Source organism: Mobula birostris, chromosome 28 (genome assembly GCF_030028105.1).
Source record: "Mobula birostris isolate sMobBir1 chromosome 28, sMobBir1.hap1, whole genome shotgun sequence".
NCBI lineage: Eukaryota > Metazoa > Chordata > Chondrichthyes > Myliobatiformes > Myliobatidae > Mobula > Mobula birostris.
In genome coordinates this window covers 37,571,048-37,596,866 of record NC_092397.1, presented here as the reverse complement: position 1 = coordinate 37,596,866, position 25,819 = coordinate 37,571,048, and the positions used below count along the sequence as shown (strand labels likewise).

At 45.5% G+C, this 25,819-nt stretch overlaps 2 non-coding genes across 2 annotated transcripts; one reads left to right on the top strand and one right to left on the bottom strand.

Annotated features, from left to right (window-relative positions):
* Positions 1-408: 408 nt before the first annotated feature.
* Positions 409-482, top strand: trnan-guu (transfer RNA asparagine (anticodon GUU)). The gene has a single exon. It is a non-coding gene; the product is annotated as a tRNA-Asn (tRNA).
* Positions 483-2,603: 2,121 nt separating this feature from the next.
* Positions 2,604-2,675, bottom strand: trnag-ucc (transfer RNA glycine (anticodon UCC)). Its single transcript has one exon. It is a non-coding gene; the product is annotated as a tRNA-Gly (tRNA).
* Positions 2,676-25,819: the final 23,144 nt, after the last annotated feature.

Sequence of the window (25,819 nt, the reverse complement as noted above, 5' to 3'; positions counted from 1 at the left end):
GACCTGAAACGTGAACTCGGTTTCTCCCTCCACAGACGCTGTCTAAACTGCGGAGTATTTCCGGCAGTTTCAGCGTTTAGTTCAGGAGCAGTCCTGTTTCTCTGACCCCGGGATTGGTGCTGTCCTCATCCGTCCCGGGACACAGTGATTACATCCCATGTAAAATGTCCTTTCCTGAGGAGTCTGTACTCATGGCCGAATGTTTTATCAATGCACTGGGAATTCAATGGTATTTCCGCTTCTAATTCTGAAAAGTATGTGGTTCCAGCGTTTTCTGTTTTACGTTGTCCGTCACCCTCTGAGGCAAACCATTCATGCAGATTGTGGAAAGCCGAGTATAAAGCATGGATTACCATTCAGCATCTTCCAACGCCGGAATGGACAATTTATGGAAGCCTTTTCCAACTTGTCTCTGTGGCGCAATCGGTCAGCGCGTTCGGCTGTTAACCGAAAGGTTGGTGGTTCGAGCCCACCCAGGGACGCTGGTGATCCAGCAGCTTTTACTGTGCGTTGCAGTGCCAGCCGGGAAACGCTGCGTTGCCTGGAGATCGGCGTTCCCTGTTACTGCCGCATCACGTTCAGCGGGAATTAAAATTGTTTGTGTCACGGACCGAGATACAGTGAAAAGCTTCTTTTTCACACTGTTCATGGAGATCAAATCATTACACAGTGTATTGAGAGAGAACAATATAAAACAATAACAAAATGTGGAATAAAAGTTAACAGCGACAGAGAAAGCAGAGTGCAGATAAGTAATCAGTACAGTACAGCATCATAACGGGGTATATTGCGTGTCAAGTGTCCATCTTATCCTACCCGGGACCCATCTGTATACCAGACCCAACCAGCTTCTCCCCAGCACCATTCACCTCCGTCTGGCGGAACTTGTCCCCACTCAACCATTTCTCCTTCAGCTCCTCCATTTCCTTCAAACAAAAGGTGCAACCACAGACATTGGCATGAGTTCCAGATATGCCCGTCTGTTTGTCGGCTACGTGGAACAGTCCATCATGATAGTCTATCAGTCTATCAGGGTTCGTCTTGTCCTCACCACCACCCCCCGCCCCCCACCCACCGCCCAGCCTCCACCTCCAGCACACAATTCTCTGTAACTTCCGCCATCTCCGGCGGGATCCCACCAGAAAATACTGCATTCCTCCCCCCGCCCCCTACTCTCTGCAGTGATCCGTTCCCTATGTAAATCCCACGTACGTTCACCGCTCCCCACCGATCTCTCTCCTGGTACTTATCCTTGCAAGTGGAACAAGTGCTACACCTGTCCCTGCATATCCTCCCTCGTTACCATTCAGCGCTCCAAGCAATCCTTCCAGGTGAGGCGACACTTCACCTGTGAGTATTTTCCTGTCATCTACTGTATCCAGTGCTCCCGTTGTGGCCTTCTTAATATCGGTGAGACTTGACAAAGATTGGGAGACCCTTTTGCAGAGCACCTGCACTACGTCCACCAGAAAGAGCGAGATCTCCCAGTGGCCACCCATTTTAATTCCACTTCTCACTCCAATTCCTACATCTCAGCCCGTGGCCTCCTGTATTGTCGCCATGAGGCTACACTCAGGTTGGAGGAGCAACACATGATATTCGTCTGGGTAGCCTCCAACCTCATGGCATGAATATCGATTTCTCCAACTTCTGCTAATGTCCCCTCCTTCACCAAACTCCATTCTCTTTTCCCTCTCTGACCTTATCTGTTACCTGCCCATCACCTCCCTCTGGTGTTCCTCCCCCTTTTCTTTCTTCCATGGCCTTTTGTCCTCTCCTATTCGATTCCTTGTTCTCCAGGCCGGTATGTCTTTCACCAATCAACGTTTCAAGTCTTTAATTCACCACTCCATACACCCCCCCCCACCAGGTTCACCTATTATCACCTCGTGTTTGCTCCTCCCCGCCCCTCGCCATCTAACTCTGATTCCTCATTGTTTTTTTTTTTTTTGCTCTCCAGACCGGACGAAAGGACTCGGTCCGAAACGTCGACTGTTTTTCATTCCTCAGATGCTGCCTGGCCTGCTGAGTTCCTCCAACGTTTTCTGTATTGCTTGGATTTCCATCATCCGCTGATTTTCTCTTTGTGCCTATATCCATGTCGCTCCACGCTCACATATTCATGTGCCCATCTAAACACATCGCTTATCTTCCGTCTCTGAACCTGGCAGCCCGTTTCAAGCACCCACCCCACTCTGTCTAAAATCATGTTCTTTACACTTTCTCCCACTAGAATTTATTCCCTCTAGAATTTCAAACGCTTACCATGGGAAATCAATTTTGACTATCTGCCTATATACCTCATTATTTTCTACCTCAAAATTCGGTCAAGTTTCCTCTCGGGCTCTGACATTCCAATGAAGGGAAACAAGCTCCAACACTTTAATCAGGCAACACTTTGCAAATCCTGCCGATCCTTCCTGTGAAGTGTCCATTCTTGTAGAATCTGGTATAAAGTCAGAACAGGATTTAACGCGAAACTCTTGAGGAACGATAATTCCATCTCTGATCCATGATTCTTGAATAAATCTTACACGATTACTTGGCTGGTTCTGCGTAGATCTTGTTCAATGATTTGTTTTGTAGTCTAAAACTGTACAATCTGCGATGGCCGGGAATCAAATCCGGGTCAACTGCTTGGAAGGCAGCTATGCTCACCACTATACCACCATCGCTCAATGACGATGCAAAGGATTTGAGTAGTGAGGTGTCTCCCATAGTTCCATATGACGTTCAGTGCCCGAGCTGCTTTCTGTCGGATCATTCCTCACTCTGTTGCAGGTCGTATTCTGGTAAATTAATGTCGCCATCCCCAACAGACCAGAGTTATGTCACCCACGGCGAGCATAATCCAGGAGTCAGACTGAGTTAGAACCGAGCCCTGAACGAGTCGAAGAGCCGTTAATGGAATGCTGCTTCGCGCATCACTAAATAGATAAATAAATCCTGATTATAATTGTCCTTTCAAACCACACTCTGATAGAGTCCCTTCCTTTGGCCAGTCCTTGAACACAGTAAGTGACTGAATCGCGAAAGAATCCTGAGACTCCACCAGTCACACAGTGAGAAGGGGATGAATAAAAAGCGTCCTATCCACACTCAACAAACAAACGTCAGGGTGACTCTATGAGCTCTCCTGTACACTGAAATCCGTGTGACAGATTCCATATCCTTGTATATCCTCGTCAGTTTAGTGGTTAGTATCCCCGCCCGCCATATGGGAGATAGGGTTCAATTCCCCGATGGGGAGACTGTTTCCTGATTCAAATAATAACTGGATGTACAAGTCATTTTTGAGCCAACAAAAAAAAAAAAAAAAAACTTTTGAAATGTTGATTGAGACGATGGAACAAGTCTGCAGTGAGCCTGGAACGTGAGAGTTTTCCGAGAAACGTTAGGTTCAACCTCTTTATCCAGATGTTCCCTCAGCAAGTCTGTATCTCAGCGCCGATCGGAGTTACACTCAGTGACCGAATCCGTCACTCCGAACACATTAAACCGGGACTATTGCTGTGAGTTATCAACGCCCAGCCCGTCCCCTTCAGTGCGTATGTGTGACTGTATGGAGAAGACAGGCAAAGGAACGCATGAAACAATTTGTAGAGAACAATCCGAGTGGACATATGTTTAATTGTGGGTTTATATCCATGCCGCCCGTCCTGCAGTTCCCAAAACCTCTGCTCAGAGTCTCATAAAGCGAATTGGGGGAAGGTCTGGCTGAGCTTCGATCAGTGCTGACAGTCGAACGCATGCGCGGCGTGGCTCCGCCCTTGTACCTGATTGACACTGTACAGCAGAAGACATTAATTTACCTCACCCAACGGCCGCAGCGGCTTTAAAGCAGCTGGGAGTGGGGAGTACCCAGGCCCGAAGCGGTAAATTGAGGTGGTGGAGCGGAGAGATCCGGGGGACACACCGGCCCGGCAATCGCAACTGAGCTCAAGAAGGCGACCGGTCACGGGGCGAGGGGGAGACAACCGGAGTGTGTTAGGGCGACAGTGATCGATGTTGGGAAATTCAGAGGGGATATTCTGTTATAGTATGGAATGGATTTTGGCAAGAAATACAAGGACAATGCTTCGAAGGAACGGGTTTGGATGAGGAGGGTCCTCCGGTAAGGGCAGAAGGACTGGGGTAGAAGATGCTGTGGGTTTCACGGTAATGATCACTTTCATATCTTATTGTGATAAACATCTTCATCCTGGTCGACTAACTAAGGGAATTCAGAAGGATATTGGTAAAGTCAGCAACATGTCTAAGCAATGGTCTGGTATCGGCTACACGTGCTGATTCAAAACAACAGGAGAAAATACTGAAAATGAAGACTCTGGACGGAAGTAAAATTGTCAGTACGTTGTGTGAGAAACGAAGGTTCGGGGTGTTATTTCAGTAGTACCCTTATGTGTTTGTGTACGGGCGATAGTAGGACAACCTACGACGGGGTAAGGTAGCTTTGGCTAAGAGATTGCAGACTTGGAGAGAAGGAGAAGTGGTTCCCTGTTCCCTTGATTTTTTTTTCTGATGAATGGCGACCGTAAAACGTATATTTAGGCTGCATTATTTATTCTGTCAGACGGTATGACAGAATAACTAAGTTAAAACAGAGATAGATAGGTTCTTGATCAGCCAGGGCATCGAAAGGTATGGGGAGAAGGCAGGGGAGTGGGGATGACTGGAAAAATTGGATCAGTATAGGCTGCCTTAGCTATGTTTCACCCACTTCAACTGAAACTGGCTCCACTCTCCCAGGAGCTCCCAACTGACATGCAAATATTTAATGCACAGCTCCCAGACGCCACAATATTCTCCTGCTATTCCCAGCCGAACCACCAGTGGGCGCTCGCTGACTGACATCTGAGAAAATACAGTAAAACATTTACTTCACTTGTAAACATTGATGTTAGCAAAGAATGAGAGGAAAGTGAAACGCTGATATCCTAGTGAGGCTGAAAAACTGAAAATATTAGACAACAAAACAGAACGTCTAAATAGTCTCCCAAAAGTTACATCTTCCTTTGGTCCAGCATCTCTAATATGCCCGCCGACTGCAATAGCTGCTGCACCATCGTCACAGCATGGGGCTGTAAGCCAAGTGACAGTGTAAGCGGTACAGGAGATGTGGATAATCAGAGAAATGAAAATGAGAAGAAAAATTCTACTCAAACAGATGGTGATAATGATGACCAGACTTTGTTTGATGAACAAGCACCACAGCATGATGACAGTCCTACAACTGAGACAGGTGAGGGAGATGCCGCCACCAGCACACCAGACAGAGAGAAAGCCCCACTAACATTCATAGAGACCGACCCCGCACGTTGGGCCAACGCATATTACCAGTGACCAATGGATCGACATTGTTAGGAGAGGTCCCGTTCAGTTAGAGGACTTTAACTTTCCACAGAGCCAATCACGCCGTCGTTTTACCAAGGGCAGATATTTTATGAAGATGAAAAATGGAGAAACCATTCGCAGATCATGGTTAGTCTACTCAAGATCATCTGATTCAATATTCTGTTTCTGCAGTAGCATATTTAGGAAACGAAATCACAGTCTCACTTGCGGAGGTTTCAGAGTGTGGGAGCGACTCACTCTCACACACCAGGATCATGATAAGTCAAATGCTCACAGTGACAACATGGATAGCTGGCGTGAATTGGAAACGCGCTTAATAAAGCACAGTGCCATTGACAACACGCACCAAGAAATGCAAATGGCGGTGGGATGGGGGGGGGGGACACTGGAATGACGTCATGAAGTGGTTTATTTCCATAGTCTGTCACCTTGCAGCACGAAACCTCGCTTTCCGTGCCCACAATCCCACCCTACATGAACCAAATAATGGGAACTTTCTCGGGCTGGTGGAGCTGCTTGCCGAGTTCGACCCAGTGATGAGCGAACATGTCAGACGAGCAGAGAAAAAAAAATTGCAGAACACTACATAGGGAAACTATACAAAATGAGTTAATCACACTTACTGGAGACAAGACACTGGAAGCGATGACAGAGAGAGTAAAACAATCACGTTGGTACTCGGTGATAATGGACTGCGTCACTGACGCTGCACACACAGAGCAGCTCTCTGTGACACTGCGCATTGTCACATGACAAGTCAATGTCGGAGCTGCTGGTAGTGAGTATCTTTTCAGTATCCTACCAGTGCCTGACGCAACGGATTCAGGCAGAACCCACGTGTTCTTAACGCAGATGTAGAAGTTAAGATTAAAATTGCCAAAATGCAGGGAGCAGGCATATGATAAAGGGAGCAATACGCGGGGGGAAAATAGCGGGGTGCAGAAGAGGGTACTAGATATTAACAAAAAAAAAACACTGTTCATGCCATGCGCTAGCCACAGCCTAAACCTAGTCATCGTTGATGCTGCAAAATCAACTGTGGAGTCTGTGAGATTCTTTGGCGTGCTGTAACGTCTATACTCTTCAGTTCATCGACACAGAGATGGGAGCTGTTCAAGGAGAACGTGCCACAGATGACCCTCAAGGCCATATCCAACACGCGATGGGAGTGCCGCGTGGAAAGTGTGAAAGTCTTGCGCTACCAGCTTGCCGATGTTGACAAATCGCTCCTGTCACTGATTGAACATGCCACACAGAAAGGTGACAGTGAAACCACATCTGCAGCCAGAGGCCTAGAATAAGAGATCATGTCATGGAAATTCCTGCTGACGGTTACCATCGGGTACAACATTTTACATGAGGTGAATCGTGTCAGCACGCTGCTCCAGAGCCCACAAGTGAGAATCGATGTGCTACAGCGAGAGGTGGAATATGTTCTGAAATCTCTCAACGAATACAGAGAGAACGGCCTTTGATCCGCCCAGACAGATGCCAGAGACATAGCTGAGGAGATAGGGATGCCAATGGTCTTTCTAACTGCACGAAGCAGAAAACTAAACGCCAGTTCCAGTACGAGTCCCAGAGTGCAGATCCTTACCTGACAGTGGCACCCGAGGAACGGCACAAGAGAGAAATTTTCCTTTCACTAGTGGACTCTGCCATCACAGGTATTACTGAGCTCTTCAAGCTGATGGAGTCATTTCACAGTCTGTTTGGTTTCATTTATGGAAGAGGAAATGAAAAAGCCACCCAAAGTCGCACACTGAAAGACAGCAGCGTAAACATGGAGAGGACACTTGGTGATGTGGATGCTGAGGACCATTTTGCGCGAGGTGTCGGCTGCTGTCAGTGCCGTGCCTGCAAAAGAAACCACTGGCCTGCAGATTCTGAGCTACATTTACAGCAACAATCTGGTTGAACTGTACCGTAACCTCACCATTGCTCTAAGACTCATGCTGACAGTACCTGTGACTGTAGCGAGTGGAGAGAGATGTTTTTCGAGGCTAAAGCTGATCAAAATGCATCTGAGGACAATTATGCTCCACGAGCGTCTGTCAGCTCTTGCTCAGCTATCAATTGAGCATGAAATAACAAGATCACTGGACAAAGATGAGCTCCTTAAAGCATTTTCAGCACTCAAGCACGGGAGGATGGTGAAGTACTAGTGGTTAGTCTTTTAACACATTATAGAAGAAATAAAGTTTATAATTAAAATAATAAAATAAACCACGTATTTCACTCAAAATGCGTATAGGCGGTTAGGAGGCGTTTCCACAAATCGTAATTTCTCTCTCACGCTTGCGTCCCCTCTCTCTCACTCTCCTCCTGTTCGCTCCCCAGGCCTTACGTGAGCTGTCCGTGGTGCTGAAAGAGCGCGAGACGCAGTTTATTGTAAATCTCCAGTAGTTAACTTTCAGACACTGGTCATTGAATACATAAAGTGTGAATTTTCATTAAATATGACATTGCTTTTGTTATTAATTTAATTAGAGAGAAATTGTTTAAGGTGTTCTTATGTCAGCTGATACCTAACACATAGTGCCATTCAGGGCAGACTAATAGCTGAAAAGGGCGAGGCTTCTCACTCCAAAGCAAAAAAATGTGATTGTTTCAGTTTTTAATTAAGAGAATTGTTTGGATTTTGTTGAGCTGACTGTCCATTATGCTGAAAGTGCATGTAATGCATCAATGTTTATGTCCAAAATTATGCCATTATTCATGCAAACCAACTTGAATATTCGCTTTGTTTTCTTTCTTTTTTTAAGGTAGCGGGGTTTGGGCCCCACATTAATTCTTTAAACGGTCCCGCAGATGCTTAAGGCCGCCTATGCGCGCACACACACACACACACACACACACACACACACACACACACGCACACACATACACACACACACACACACACACACACACACACACACACACACACACACACACACACACACGAACGCAAGAGATTGCACACCATTCATGGGAGGAAAGCTGTCTATTTTCATAGCAGAGTGGCGCAGCGGAAGCGTGCTGGGCCCATAAGGTCGATGGATCGAAACAATCCTCTGCTACGTCAACTGCTGCCAACAACAATTTTCCGTCAGTGCGCTTTAAAACACAAGGCCATCCCATCATTGGTAGATGCAAGGAAATCCACTGTCTTTCGGCTGGAATGTAATTTTTTTATGTTATCCTTTTTCACTTTTGCCGAGGTTTCTGTTTGGTTGGAAAGATTAACCCGTTGTGCATTGAGGTATCTTAAGGCCATCTATTCCCTGCAGAATAAACCCGTGGCTTGTATAAAAACAGAAACAAATGCTGAAAACACGCAGTGCGTAGGCAAGATTTGCAGAAAGCAGAAGAGATTAATGTTTCCAGTGAATGCCCGTTCGTCACAACTGGGAAAGGGAGAAAATCATCAACACACACAAAATGTTGGGGGAACTTAGTAGTCCAGATGGCATCTATAGAAAAGAGCTCGGCAGGACGGGCATCATCCGTAGAAGCGATCAGTCAACGATTCGGGCCGGAACCCTTCGTCAGGACCTGCTGCGTTCCTCCACCGTGCTGTGAGTGTTGCTTTGACCACAGCATCTGCAGAATATTTTGTGTTGTCTATAGAAAAGAGTACAATCGTCGTTTCCGGCCGAGACCTTTCATCTGGACTGGAGAAAAAGATGAGACCATGCATAGGAGTAAGTCTCTCCAGTCTCTCTCTCTCTCTCTCTCTCTCTCTCTCTCTTTCTCTATCTCTCACTATCTTTCGATGTTCCAATCGTTCCCTGCATCGATTACTCAGACAATAAATCCTGTTGGGCAATGCTTTTCATCCCAATGCACAACCAGGCACAAATGGGAGCGTGTCCTCTGGCCAGTGCTCGACAAAGAAGTAGATGAACCAGAAAGGTTTCCCGAGTCTTCTCCGGTCGCAGAGAAAGAAATGTATTTCTGAACAGCGCCAATTTCGTAGTCTCAGAACGAATATCGGTTTGACCCTTTGAGATCCCGTGTGTTCGGATATCTGAATGACAGATCGCACTTTCGCGCTGGTTTCTCGTCACTGGTTAGTAGACCCGACCGTCACGGAAAAGATGGGGGTTTAATTTCCCCGACGAGGAATTACTTTTGCTGTTTCCATATTAAATGTGATTTCGAAATGTGATCTGCAGTGACCCCGGGAAGGGAGAATCTCGCGGTCGGTGTTCTGCTTCTTCAGATATCCCCTCAGCGACTCTGTATCTCAGCGTCATTCAGTGTAACCCTCAGTGACAGAGTCCCATGTTCGTTAAAATATTTGCATGATCCACCTCTGCTATACTTTAAACTTTAAGGAAAGGCCGGTCTTACGCTCGATTTAAGGAGTCCGGTTCAACGAGTTAGAAAGGAGGAGAGAGTGAAACCGACGCCTTCGCCCAGCTCAGGCCACCCGGCAGAGACTCAGTGAGATTCTGTCCACCAACTCCGCTCTCAGAGCTCAGGGTGAAAGGTCATCGACCTGAAACGTAAACTCTGTTTCTCCCTCCGCAGACGCTGTCTGAGGTGTGGAATATTTCCGGCAGTTTCGGATTTTACTTCAGTAATTGTCCTGTTTTCTCCGACCCCGGGATCAATACACTCCCCATACGTCCCGTGACACAGTGACCACATTCCATGTAAAATGCCCTTCTGCCTGGCCATCGCCATCTCTCTCCATCGCTACTCCGCTAAGTACCACGAACTGAACTGAACTGAACTTTACGCATCATCGTAAGATTGTATCTTTTTACCCCTAGACTTAAACAAGCTTGTTTTTTCGTACATATATTTCCACACTGACTGATATACTTACTTTTATACAATCATTGCTAACCTGTTTGATTTATCTTCACGTAGATTACTGCGTTGCGTAGTTATTAATAAATATTATTAGTTTATAACAATACTACACTCCAAAGTGTTTTCCATCTCTGCTGGTTCTTTATTCCCGTCATGGGGATCGTGACAATTGTCTCTGCGTAAACGACAACGTAACTATGTCGACACAGGGCCAACAACTTAGAACAAGAATTCTGCTGTTCCCTTTATGCCAATACTCACTCAAACTGCTTTTCCCATCTACATCACCAAACTAGGACATTTCAGTTGGCCAAGTGATCGATTCTTTCTTCTCCCAGTTACAGACTTGGGTTTCTTCCTTGCGTTGGTGGGTTTCTGGAAAGAGTTATTGCTGCTAGCACATTCGAAGTTCCCTCTTTTATACAGTATTCATATTTTCCAGTTAAATGCTCCCATTCCAGTGTCATTGACTGTAGGCCATCTGACGGGCTTGAATTCTCCTTTTTGTTGACTCTGCTCCAGGTCAGCATCCATTTGTTGTCCTCTTCCCAGCAGCGTAAAGCGGTAATTTATGGCTCTTTGTTCCCTTTAGTAACCAGTTTGAATCACTCCAGGCAGGCATTAACCCCAACATTCAACATTTGCATGTTATATTATATCAAAAACACCTGACAAATAACTTCCGATTTGATAAGATCTCTTAACCCGCAGATTACCTGAAGCAACGTTGTGTTTGCTTTAAAACACAGAAATTTTCATCTCACAAAATGCAAGATGTAAAACGGTTCCACAAAATGACATCTTCATTTCCAAGCACATTGCTGGTACAAAGACATTTGATATGCCTGCTTCTACTCTCCTTAAGCCATTCGATTTCGATGTTATCTTACATATTTTAAATCCTCTGTGGCCAACATCTCCTCCCTTTCGATTCACGGAAAATCCTGGGGATCACATTATTGTTAATATGTCTCAGTGAACATAGCACAAAAGGAACAGCAGTATTCATGACTCTATCAGAAAATACAGATAAGGATTTGAAAGTATTATCCAAAAAAAAGTATGAAGAAACAGGATAAGTGTACCCTATTTCATACCATACTGTATATCGGTAATTTAAGGGGAATTAGTATTATTGGTATCTGCAGTTTAGGAAATAAATGGTACATGGATCTTAGTAATATAGAGGGCTATGCGTAATCCTACGTAATTTCTAAAGTAAGTACATGCTCAGCACAACATGTGGGCCGAAGGGCCTTTATTGCGCTGTAGGGTTTCTATGTTCCTATATTGAAACGCAATATCACTGTATCAAATCAAACAAAATCAGCAAAAACAAATTTATAGTGGCATGCGGCTCGCAAACACTGAAGTTATTAAAGTTGCCTTATAAACACACACTGTGTAAAATACTACGGCTAACTATTTGAAAAAGGAGCAAAGTAACGATAACATGTGAAGTAATACACATCCAAGGATGTACATTAACATTTAACCCCAGTTCCAAACTTAATTCCAATAGGGATGGATTCTGCAGAACATCATTGGCTAAACCAACGTGATATTTAATAGTCATGGAGGACACATTCCATTGTTTACTTTGGTAAATAACTCTATCTGACTCTACCGTAATATAAAATATAGGTGGAAAGGCATAGATATATATTTTAAAAAATTGAATAGGTAGTTTTATAAAAGGTTTGGATAATACCTGCCAAATGTATTTGAAACTTAGAATTTCCTTCTTGTCAGACATGCTTGAAGTAGCAATGCGATTCTTATTATTCACCACACCAAGCAAATATCAACATACATTTGCCTCATTTCCTTTACATAATCTCGATTCAGTTCTTTATTAATTCGTTCATTCTACGTGCAACCTTCAATGGAGACTTCAACCATTCTGCGGCCTCTCATTCGTGGAAGTCGAACACCAATCTTTTCTGTACAGCAGCGTGTTTTAATCACTTCTCTGTGTTTCATCCATTGATATGATTTTCTCCCTTGGCTTGTTCACAACAGCTGTCCAGATTGCAGTCAAGTGAGAGGTAGCTTAATAAAAACATAGTACAAAAAATATGATTTTAGCATACCTGGTTCATTGCACAACACCCAAAGCGGAATTGCTTATTCACGAGTTGGCTCAACTAAAAAGACATCTCGGAGGCCTTCCACACATCCATCAACTTGATTTTCCATCTATAAACCGATTTATATACTCCGACTAACCTAACATTGCCTTTTACACGTTTTTATTTTTCTAACTCCTGCTGTAAATTGTAGACGACATACATATAAAACCAATATAAGACCATATAAAAAACTCTCATCGGGGTCTTCTTACCGAGCAGTTTCTTAATCCCCCCCACAAGGATTCTACATCTTCCGATCCTGCTCCGCTCTGACTGAGATTCCATCTATGCAATTCAGTACATCGATTTCCTGGTGAAAGTTCATCGAGCTGAACCTGAATTCGGGTTCTCTCTTCACAGATGCTAACAGATCTGCTGAATATTTTTAACAATTCCCGCTTTTAGTTCAGGATCAACACTATTCATCTGCAACCGTGATTTGAATCCAGCTGTGATAACTTGTAATCGTCGCCGAGTGGTCAAGGCGATAGACTAGAAATCCATTGGGGTTTCCCTGCGCAGGTTCGAATCCTGCCGACTACGTGTTTATATCGGTATTGACTCCCTTATCCCTCCCAGGGATACAGTTTGTAAAAAGCCAGTCGAAACACCGATTTGTGTTCGCCGCCTCCAAAACCAGGAAGTGTCCCTGTGTTCCGCTTTTATTCAGGTGCCTTCTACGATGCAATCGATCAGCCGCTGTTCGGCTGTTATCCGAAATGTTGGTGGTTCTGATAAAGTTTTAAGGGAATTGGGGGTTTCTCAGATTCCTGTAAATAATGGTGAAGATTGAGTCAGTGTATTCTGCTTTGAGAATGGCTGCAGTTTGAGCAGCTGTTATCTCCTGACTTCTCACACCTTTCGGTTTCGTTTTTAAATTTCAACTTTGGGTTAAGTGCCGACTATGTCTGTAACTGCATTATGTTTGAATAATGTCTCACAGCTGCTTCTTTGGAGCAAAATAAAGTTTAAAGCTCACACAGACCCACAAAAGGCATCTCCTAGTTTTCACACATTTTGGTTTGAACAAAGGGTGGAGATAAGGCAGGACCTTTCTTACATTCCTTTCTTAATTGCGGTAGAGTCTCTTATCTAAATGTTTAAGTTCTGCTCTATCTGAGTAGCTGGACTATCCATTGATCTGACTGCTCTTTCGTATTGAGATATTGATTGATCAATCTGTCCTGCTAACAGTTAAATGCTGAGTGTCCAGACAAGGACATGCAGGATGCGAGAATTAATTATACTCTGTTCCTTCTTTACCTCTGCCTGATGTGATTAAGTAATCTTTATCAAATACGTTTACTTCTGTTTTAGGTGATAAAGTGGCCTTTGTCTCGGACTATCACTGTTGATAGGCTTTCGTGACGAGGATGATGTGAAAAACTGTATCTCTGTGCTTCAACAGAGAGGCTTCCGCAGCTGACTCTCTGAGTGCAGACGGAAGGTTCTCTCCCGTAACTCGCTACTAATAAAGGGGGGAAAGAATCAACTGTGGTACTTGTTTCATCACATCGGGTTGATCACCTTTGACAGTTTCAGCCTACGAGGGACGCTGCTGATCCAGTGGCCTTTGCTGTCCGTTGTGTGCGCTCTGTGCTGTCTCTAATGTATTCATTTAAAATAAAATCCACATATAGAAAACAGAACACTACCGCGATCTGTCTTGCCTACGTTCATGTTGGCATAAACTTATTATATTGTACATGGACGATCAAACCAACAGAAATTCTTACAGGGCACCAGTGTATTTCATGTTTACATTTATGTTATCCGCACTTGAACCAGAGGGATAAATTCTCCAACTTCACTCACAACAACAGTGACTGTTTCCACAACTCATTTTCAAACTTGATGTTTCATGTTATCGACATTTTTGCTTTGTTGTTCTTATTATTACTTTCTCAGCTCACGCTGGCCTGAAGTACGGGGGTGCCGAAGCACACTCATTCCTTAATAGCTCCGGACTTCGGACCATTCTACTGGTGTATAGTATAGTGGTTTTCAGGAGATCTATAGAAATATTGCTTTTCTGGCCTAACTACTCTCAGCTATTGTGTAGTGACTTTGAGATGATTGTTGTTGATATTACCATTGGGACAATGCACACCCTGTTCATGTTCGATAGTCTTTCGAAATTCAGCATATTTCTGGTGTTTCTCACTTGTTAATTGTTGTATGTCATGTGTGTTTGCAATGGCTATATTGATTATGTATGATGTTATTGCCTTTTAATCCAGTAATGCAATCCAGACGGATTATTATGGATTTTACTGTCTGTAGAAATGGAACAGACAAGAAAAAATATGGAGGACTCTGACCCGAATCTAGCACCGGTTTATATTTATAGTAAGGTATGGTGACTTTTATGAGTTTGCATTTTAAACAAGATTTTGGTGAACGATGTTTGCCAATTGATTGTCCCTGTGTAAGTAATCAGATTGAGTTAAACTGCTGCTCCATCCTGTAATGTGTTGGATTGTTTCTGGTGTCTCTTGTTATTTTCTGAATTTATCCACTTTAATTTGTTGGGCTTTTATTATGTATTTATAACATTTTTTGTGTTAACCACCTGGCCCTGTATTGCCACAAGGAACCCCTCTGTTTCTGGGAAGAGGTCTCCAACACTGAGCCAAGCGTCCCACGTTTCCTTCTTCACATCTAGACTTCTCAGTTCATGGGGATGTTTTCCATGAAGGGTTGCTCTTCTTGGTTATCTGGATATTATCACCTTACGTTTCTGTATTTTCACATTCTTTTATGTTTCTTACATTGATTGACCGTCTTGTGTGCACTCTTTCATTGATCATATTCTGTTTCTTTGCACTTTTGTGAATCCACTCAAGACAATGCATCTAATGGTAGAATATCTGTTTGATAATGAATTGACTTTGAACTCTGTAGTGTTCTGTGCTGCAACACAGGACCCGGACCCTCGGTGCCCTCTAGTGGCCGCTCGCTGGTACTGCCTCACGGATCTCATTGTGACTCTCCGGGTCGTTTTGGGAACCCAGGAGCCGGGATGTTTCGCGTCTTGTTCACATCAACGTGGAAGTTAAATAAAGCAACGACTAACTGCTCCACTGCGAAGTTCTCGCACGTCTGTCACATTTGTACAATCGGAAACACATTTAATGTTTCAGGCGGAAACCCAGTCGTCACCACTGGGGAAGTGAGAAAATAAGGTATTTTTCAGTTTCAGACAAGGTGGGCGAACGTGATCGGGCAAAAGAAAAGCCGCGGATCTGGTGAGACCAAGTGAGTGATTGTGACTGTTATCATCGGGACTTTTGTTTCTACGTTATATGAACAACACAACTGTGGGGCATGTCCAGCACAGCAGACCATGGTAATGAAAGGAGGGGAAAATATCTGAGTCAAAGACCAGGTGGGCGATGGTCGAATATGGGTATTGTTTCTCACAAAAGTCAGAGTAACGCACACAAAATACTAGAGGATTTCAGCATACCAGTCAGCATCTATGGAGGGGAATGAAAACTCGAAGTGTCAGGCCGTGTTCCTTCATCAGTACTCAAAGGAGGTAGGAAGAAGCCAAAATAAGAATGACTGGGAAAAGAAGGAGTAGAAGCTACAAGGTGATAGGTGAAGCCAGGTGAGGACGAAAGGTTGATATGTTGGGGAAAGGGGATATTGAATACTGGGAATTGATAGGTGAGGCCAGGTGAGGAAGGAAGGTAGATAACTTGAAGGTGAGTATTAAAAACTGGGAGGTGATAACGGAGGCCAGGTGCGGAAGGAATGTAGATATATTGGGGAAACTGGAGATTGAAAACTGGGTGGTGATAGGTGGAGCCAGGTGAGAAGGCAGTATTGAAAACTGGGGGCGATAGACGAAGGCAGGTGAGGAAGGAAGATAGATATGTGGGGAAAGGGGAATAAGTGAGAGGTGGAAAAGTAAAAAGGGTTGAAAAGCAGATATCCGATTGGAGGGGACGGGGGGAATAGAGGGAGGCAGTAGACATATGAGGAACAGTGAAGACGCAAGAGGGAATCCCGAATAGAAGATTAAAACAAAGAAAGAAGAATGGAGAAATTACCGGGTTAGAGAAATCGATGCTCATTCTATCAGGTTGAGGGCTACCCAGACGGAATATGAAGTGTTGTTCCTCCATCCAGAACGTGGCTTCATCGTGACAGTAGAAGAATCCATGGATAAACATGTCAGAATGGGAATGGGCAGTGGAATTAAAATGGTTGGCCATTGGGAAATACTGCTCGTTGCGGATGGAGCAAAGTAGCTCGACAAAATGGTTCCCCAATCTATCTTGAGTTTCTCAATTGTAGATCAGGCCGTACTGGGAGCACCCGATACAGTAGATAGCCCAGGCAAGCTCAGAGCTGAACTATTTCCTCACCTGAAAGGACTGTTTAGGGCCCTGAATGTTTTGAGGGAGGAGGTGAACGGGCAGGCGTTGCAATTCTTCCGTTTGGATAAATGTCAGAAGGGAAATCAGTGTGGAGTGTGTAGTCGTGGCCGAATTATTCGATGCACCCGGAATCCATTGAGAAGTCCTCGTGCAGCTACGCGTCCTGACAATGGCGTATATCCAACATTTTCTGTTTGATATTGCCCGTGACTCTCTGAAGCAAACCAATCATGTAGATTGTGAAAAACCGGGTCCAGCCCAGCAGCGATTGTTGGTCACGTTCGACAACGCAGAATTGAACCATTTATTCCTACTTTCCACAAAACTTGTCTCTGCGGCGCACTGGTGAGCGCGTCCGGCTGTTACCGACAGGCTGGCGGACAATGATCCGGCAGATTTCTGTCTGTTGTGTTTCATTGGCAGCCGGGAAACACTGCGCTGGACGGAGGCCGGGGCTCCCTACTGCGGCCGCGATGAGAATTTAAACTCTTATACTTCAGACACATGTACCGAAATACAGTGAAAACCTCCGTTCATACTGTCCATGGAGATGAAATCATGACATAGAAGCATAGTGACATAGAAAATAGGTGCAGGAGTAGGCCATTCGGCCCTTCGAACCTGCACCACCATTCAGTATGATCATGGCTGATCATCCAATTCAGAATCCTGTACCTGCCTTCCTTCCATACCCCACGATCCCTTTAGCCACATGGGCCATATCTAACTCCCTCTTAAATATAATCAATGAACAGGCCTCAACTGTTTCCTGTGGCAGAGAATTCCACAGATTCATCACTCTCTGTGTGAAGTAGTTTTTCCTCATCTCCGTCCTAAAAGTCTTCCCCTTTATCCTTAAACTGTTACCCCTCGTTCTGGACTTCCACAACATCGGGAACAATCTTCTTGTATCTAGCCTATCGAATCCCTTTACAATTTTATACGTTTCAAAAAGATCCCCCCTCAATCTTCTAAATTCCAGCGAGTATAAGCCTAGTCGATCCAATCTTTCTTCATATGAAAGTCCTGCCATCCCAGGAAACAATCTGGTGAACCTTCTTTGTACTACCTCTATGACAAGAATGTCTTTCTTCAGATTACGGGACCAAAACTGCACACAATACTCCAGGTGTGGTCTCACCAAGGCCTTGTACAACTGCAGTAGAACCTCCCTGCTCCTGTACTCGAATCCTGTCGCTATAAATGCCAGCATAACATTCGCCTTTTTCATTGCCTGCTGTACCTGCATGCCTACTTTCAATGACTGGTGTACAATGACACCCAGGTCTCGTTGCACCTCCCCCTTTCCTATTCGGCCACCATTCCGATAATAATGTTTCCCTGTTCTTGCCACCAAAGTGGAAAACCTCACATGTATCCACATCAAATTGCATCTGTCATGAATTTGCCCATTTACATAACGTATCTAAGTCACGCTGCATCCTCTTAGCATCCTCCTCACAGCTAACACTGCCGCCCAGCTTCGTGTCATCCGCAAACTCGGAGATGCTGCATTTAATTTCGTCGTCTAAATCATTAATATATATTGAAAACAACTGGGGTCCCAGCACTGAGACTTGCGGTACCCCACTAGCCACTGCCTGCCATTCTGAAAAGGTCATGTTTATTCCCACTCTTAGCTTCCTGACTGCCAACCATTTCTCTATCTACACCAATACAATACCCCCAATACCGTGTGCTTTAAGTTTGCAAACTAATCTCCGGTGTGGGACCTTGTCAAAAGCCGTTTGAAAATCCAAATTTACCACATCCACTAGTTCTCCTCTATCCACTCTGCTAGTTATATCCTCAGAAAATTCTATGAGATTCGTCAGACATGATTTTCCCTTCACAAATCCATGCTGACTTTGTCCGATCATTTCACCGCTTTCCAAATGTGCTGTTATCACATCTTTGATAACTGTCTCTAGTAATTTTCCCACCACTGATGTCAGGTTAACCGGTTTATAATTCCCCGGTTTCTCACTCGCTCCTTTCTTAAAAAGCGGGGTTACATTAGCCACCCTCCAATCCTCAGGAACTAATCCAGAATCTAAAGAGTTTAAAAAAAAAAATCACTAATGCATCCACTATTTCTTGGGCTACTTCTTAAATACTCTGGGATGCAGACCATCTGGCCCTGGGGATTTATCTGCCATTAATCCCTTCAATTTACCTAACACTACTTCCTTAATAACATGTATTTCCCTCAGTTCCTCCATCTTACTATACCCTCGGTCCCCTACTATTTCCGGAGGATTATTTATGTCGTCCTTGGTGAAGACAGAGCCAAAGTAGTTATTCAATTAGTCTGCTACGTCCCTGTTCCCCATGATCAATCACAACAGCGCATTGAGATCGCACAAGGGAAAGCAATAACAGACCGCAAAATAAAGTGTAACAGCGACAGGGAGAGCACAGCGCAGGTAGGTAACGAGGGACAGCATCATCACGAGGTAGATTGTGAGGTCAAACTTACATTTTACCGTTCTAGGAAACGATTTAGTAGACAAAACAGCGGGATTGAAACTATTCATGAGTCTGTGACACGTTCTTTCATGCTTTCGTGCTTTCTGTCCGATGGAAAAGGGGAAAGGAGAGAATATCTGGGATGCGGGGTGTCTTTGGTCAGAAATTTGTCTGTTCGATATTTCCAGAAAGTGAGTTTCCTGGAGCGGAGTCCTTGAGACTAACGGACTTGCCAGGACTACTGTTGTGTTTTTCATTTAATTTAGGGTCCTCGATCATTCAGTCGGAGTCCACTTGGTTTCATCCCAGATGAAGGATGTGAATTCAATCTCTGATCTATAACAGTGCGTCATCATTGATAAAAACGATTACACTCACAGCAAATTTCCAGTGTGAGTGGTCGACTTTGTCCCACGAATTCCATGTACATAGCGTTCTGAAAGAGGTTATTTTTATACTCGAAAATTGTAGATTTTTAAATGGCCGAGAATTGAACCCAGATCCACTGTTTGGGAAGCAGCTATGCTCACCTCGACACCGCAATCGCCTCATGATTGAGTGGAGATTCGGGTAGTGAACCGTCTCCTTTTCTATCAGACTCTGTTACTGATCATCAGTTTCCGAGCTGCTTTCTGAAGCATCATTCCTCACTCCGTTGCAGCTCCTGTTCTGACCAGTGGGTGTCGCGTCATCCGGACAGACCGGAGAAACAAAACACTGTGGGTTCGGACTGCAGGGAGAATCAGCTCTTGCGAGAGTCGTACTTAGAAATGGCTCCCCTGGCTCCCTGCCTCACGGAGGGAAAACAAATCCTGATTATAATCGTTTCAAATAATTTAAATAACACGCAGTTAGACGCTAATAGGAACCCTTCCTTTTGCCAGTCCTTGAACACAAGAAGTGACTGAATCGCTAAAGAATCCTGAGACGCTCCAGTCACACAGTGAGAGGGGATGGGTGAAAGCTCTACACTCAATAAACGGAAATCAAAGTAATTCTGTGAGCTCTCCTGTACCCTGACATCCGTATGATCGCCCTGATGAAGGGTCTCAGACAGAAACGTCGACTCTTTTCCATTGATGCTGCCTGGACTGCTGAGTTCCTGCAGCATTTTGTGTGCATCACCTTGATTTCCATCATCTGCAGATTTTCTCTTGTTTGTAATCCGTTTGACAAATTCCATACCCTCGCTTATTCTTCACTAGTGTTGTGGTAAATCTCCCCTTCAATCAATCGGGAGACTCAGGTTCGATTCCCTGTCGTGGAGACCGTTTTCCTGCTGTAAATGAAAACTGGAAGTATAAGAGAATTTTTGCAATAAAACAAAACGGGGTTGAAGTGGTTGTTTAGAAAATGAATCAACACAGTCCGCAGACAGCCCGGGACGGGAGAGTTTACCGAGAAAGTTGTGTTCAGCATCTTTCCCCAAGTAATCCATCACGAGTCTATAATTGAGCGCCGTTCGGCGTTACAATCGGTGACCAATTTCGTCACTTCTAAACATTAAACAAGGGCTGTTGCTATGAGATATAAACTCCCGCAATTTCCAGCACTGATGCCGATTCCGTCAGTGTGTCGGAGTGACTGTAGAAGGCAGGGAGAAGAACAGCTGAAACACTTTAGAAAGAACGATGCCAAGTGGGCAATGTGTTTATTGCCCGGTTTAAATCCACCCTGTCCCTTTCCCAGCCTCGGACCCGCTGTGTAGACGCTCCGAAAGTGAACTGAGGTAAGGAATGGCGATGTTTCACTCTATGACGTCATTCACACATGAGAGCATGCGCAGTGTTGTTCCGCCCCTTGACCTGATTGACAGCGGACAGCAGAACACGTCCCCGGGAGCGGTTTTCCAGCAGCCGGGAATGGAGAGCTCCTGGGCCCGGGAGTAGGGCGCTACCAGTGTCCTCCTTCCAGCAGCAGCGCATCGCTCTGGGAGCGGCTCTGCAGATAGGCTCGGAGATCGGCACTGACTCCGGAGATGGCGGCTGGGAGAAAGAGGCGGAGTGTAACAGCGACTGTGCTCGGAATGCGGAGTGAATGGGCAGAGAGAGGATGTTCCTGGGCTGGGGTAGGTAGGGCGGTGAAGGCGGGGTGGGAGAGAGCTGCCGGTGACGTTCATTGTTGCCTCTTCTCCCCACACCAGGGGGGAAATCCATGTTTAGTCCCAGTCTCCTCGTCTTTGTTTTTGCAGGACACGGAGCCGGACAGGTTTACAAAGAGCGGCTGTTGCGGGATCCCGGAGAGGAGTGTGCCGGACACAATTTACACTGGGGCTCTTTAACTTCGGCTGAGCGGCGAGCCCCACGGGAGAGGTGAGCGGAAATGCGAGGTGCGTCCATCTGCCTGCACCACGGTCAGTTCCATTCCCAGATCGGTGACGGGGTGCGTCCGCCCCTTCTCGGTGTGCAGCTGCCTCATCTACTCGGCAGAAGCTGAGAACTTCAGCCCTACAGCGGCCTCTCACATTGGCACTGGCTGCACCGGCCGCTTCACACAACCATCTGCCTTTAACCTCTCCTCCACTGACCTAGTTCCCTCCTCCTTCCCACAGAGAAATAATTCCAACAGCTCTTCCCTTCCCTGCTGAGAGCAATGGGTAACCAACAGACCTGTAAAACAAAGATCGATGTGGGGTCTTTAACCCACATTTCTCCTGCATTTACTGTGGAAAAGGACATGAATTTTAGGGAGTTCAGGACAGAGATATGTTGAGAGTACAGCATCTTACAGTACTGGTAAGTACATCTTAAGTGCTGTTGTTGTTTACATTGAAACAATACCGGCCATACGGCTCACAATGCTGTACAGAACATTTACTTACATTAGAAATTTCCTATTTTTCGAAGCACAATACACCTATTCAGGAGTCACTTAAAAGACACTATTGTTTCAGCCTCCACAACCATCACCGGAAGCACTCACGGCAAAAGGGATACAAGGCTGGGGAAGGCAGAGGATCATGCGACGAGAGGCCTAGGGCGAAAGGAAGGCAGAAGGGAGCCCAGAGGAAGATAGAGATCGGGCAAGGAGTTATAGTGAGAAGGACAGATGGAGAGAAGAGAGAGAGAGAGGAAAAGGGGGAAAAATAGCAAATAAATAAATAAGAGATAGGGTAAGAAGGGAAGGAGGGGCATTAACGGAAGTTAGAGAAGTCAATGTTCATGCCATCAAAGGTTGGAAGATACCCAGACGAAATATAAGGTGTTGTTCCTCCAACCTGAGTGTGGCTTCATCTGGATAGTAGAGGAAGCTGTGGATAGACATATCAGAATGCGAATGGGACGTGTAGTTAAAATGTGTGGCCACTGGGAGATCCTGCTTTCTTTGGCAGACAGAGAATTGGTGTCCAGCGAAACGGTCTCCCAGCCTGCGTCGGGTCTCACCAATATATAGAAGGCCGCACTGGGAGCACCGGACGCAGTACATCACCCCAGCGGACTCACAGGTGAAGTGTCGCCTCACCTGGAAGGAATGTCTGGGGCCCTGACGGGTGGTGAGGGAGGAAGTGTAATGGCATGTGTAGCACTTGTTACGCTTACATAAATAAGTGACGGGAGGGAGATCGGTGGGAAGGGATGGGGGAGAGGACAAATGGACAAGGGAGTCGCGTAGGGAGCAAACCCTGCGGAAAGCAGAAAGGCGGAGGGGAACGAAAGATAACCTTGGTGGTGAGATCCAGTCGGAGGTGGCAGAAGTTACAGAGAATTATATTTTGGACACGGAGGCTGGTGTGGTGGTAGGTGAAGACAAGTGGAACCCTATTCTTAGTAGGGTGGCGGGAGGATGGCGTAGGAGCAGAGTTCATGGTGGTGGAAGGGAAGTCCCTTTCGTTCATAAAGGAAGACATCTCTTTCGTCCTGGAATGAAAAGCCTCATCCCGAGAGCAGATGCGGCGGGGACGGGAAAATTGCGAGAAGAGGATGGCATTTTTGCAAGAGACAGGATAGGAAGTGGAATAGTCCAGATAGCTGTGAGAGTCCGTAGACTTATAGTAGACATCAATAGATAATTTCTCTCCAGAGATAGAGGCAGTAAGATCAAGAAAGGGGAGGGAGGTGTCGGAAATGGGCTAGGTAAACTTGAGCGCAGGGTGAAAGTTGGAGGCAAAGTTAGTCAACTATATAGTCAACGAGCTCAGCAAACGTGTGGGAAGCAGCGCCAATGCAGTCGTCGATGTAGCGAAGGAAAAGTGGCAGACGCTTATCAGTATAGGCTTGGAACATGAACTGTTCCACAAAGCCAACAAAAAGGCAGGCATAGCTGGGACCCACACGGGTGCCCATGCCTACACCTTTCGTTTGCAGGAAGTGGGAGGAGCCAAAGGGGAAATTATTAAGAGCAAGGATTAATTCCGCTAGACAGAGGAAAGTGGTGATAGGCGAGAACTGGTTAGGTCTGGAATACAAAAAAGAAGCGAAGAACTTTGAGATCTTCTTGGTGGGGGATGGAGGTATACAGGGACTGGACATCCATGGTGAAAATGAAGCGGTGGAGGCCAGGGAACTTAAAATCATTGAAGAAATTCAGAGCTTGAGAAGTGTCACGAACAAAGGTGGGAAGGGCTTGAACAAGGGTAGATAAAGTAGTGTCGAGGTAGGCAGAAATGAGTTCGGTGGGGGAGGATCAAAATGAGACAATGGGTCTACCTGGACAGGCAAGTATGTGGTTCTTGGGTAGAAGGTAGAAACGGGAAGTGCGGGGTGTGGGAACGATAAGGTTGGTGGCAGTGGATGGGAGAACCCCAGAGCTGATAAGGTTGATGATGGTGTGGGAGACAATAGCCCACTGCTCCTTAGTGGGGTCATGATCGAGGAGTAAATAAAAGGAGGTATCCGCGACTTGTCACTGTGCCTCAACAAGGTAGAGGTCAGTACTCTAGACTACAACAGCAACCCCACGTCCCCCACCCTTTATCGGCGGGTTTTATAGTAAGGTTATGATTAGTGCTGAAGAATTGGAGGGCAGAGCTTTCGGAAGGAGTGATGTTGGACTGGAACAAGGTGTGATGAAGTCGTGACGGTTGATGTCCCGTCGGCAGTTGGCAATAAAGAGATTCAGAGCAGGCAGAGGACCAGAGCGGGTGTCCATGAAGAGGCGAAGGGATGAAGACGAGAGAAGGGGTCATTGGTGGGGGTCGGAGAGTCCTTGCTGAAGAAGTGATCTCGAAGTCAGAGACGGCGGCAGAAGAGTTCAGCGTCATGGCTCACGAGGAACTCGCTGAGGTGTGGGCAAAGGGGGACAAAGGTAAGTCCCTTGCTGAGGACAGAGCGCTCTGCCTCAGAGAGTTGAAGTTCGGAGGGGATGGTAAAGACCCGGCACGGATGACAGCTGGGATCAGAGGGGGGCGGGGAAGGCTGGTAGTTGCAGTGCAGATGGGAGGGTTGGGTGAGAGGAAGCTGGAGTCTCTGAGGGCCCAGGAACAGATGATGGGATGTGAGGGAGACGGGGCTGCAGAGTAGTGGTGGGGTAGGGGAGAGGTGAGTCACAATAGAGGCATGTGAAGACCCGGCCTGGAGTTCAAGGCTGTATTTTAATTTAGATTGTCACCAGAAATGAAAGCAATCAAGGGAGGCTGAACTTTGCTCTACCTTCCCGTATTTCCGCATAACGATGTCGCCATCAATGTTTATCCGCTGATGTCTCAACTTATGCAGAATAAAACCTTGTTCCTTTAACCCATCAGAAAAACAGAGACGAAGATTCAGGGCAGAGCAAAGGAAATTTAAAATATTCACCCCTGAATTAAAAGGGAGACGCTTGTTTCTACAGTATCACCCCGATCAAAATTTCTGCTCTCTTAGTCCGCAAGGATCCATTGCAATTCCAACCGCACCCGTAACACGTTACAGAGATTCCTGAAGTATTTTTGTTTGCTTTTTCGTGTGAGACTTCTTTTTTTTTTGTTTTTATTCCGTTCCCTCTAAGTGTCTGTATCCGATAATGTACAATGCAATTTAAACAGACCTCATACATACTTCATATATTATCATCATTTTCAGTAGCTTACACTGAAGCAAGATAAAGTTAGAGCTTTGACAGTCTCCGGGAATCTGTTGTTTGCGATACCTGCTCTCTAGATTGCAACGTGCACGTACAGCCGTTTGAACTCATTTTAGTAATTAAAACAAAGGTTAACTTTCAGGTTGAGTCGCTGGTAAGGAAGGTACCTGCAATGTTAGACATCATTTTGGGAGGACTAGATTGTAAAAGTAAGGATGATATGCCGAGTCTTTATAAGGCATTGCGTCAGACGATATTTGGAATATGGTGAGCAAATGAGGATCTCATATCCATGAAGAGCATAGATATTGACATTGAAGAGCCCAGAGGAGGTTCATGAGAATTATCCTGGAAATGGGTAACTTATAAGAAAGTCTTGATGGATTTGGGAATGAATTTCCTGGAGTTTCGAAAATATTGAAAGCCTTATTCGAGGAAAGGATGTTTCCTACAGTGGAGAATTCCAGAGCCAGAGGGCACAGTTTCAGAGCAGAACGACATCCCTTAGAAAAGAGTTGATGGGGAATGTGTTGAGCCAGAGGGTGGTGAATCTGTAGAATTCATTGTTCCCGACGGTGGTGGAGGCCGAGTCACTTGGTTGATGGGCTCTTGATTAGTAAGGAGAAAAGGCATGAGAATGGAGTTGAGAGGGATAATATGCCAGCCAAG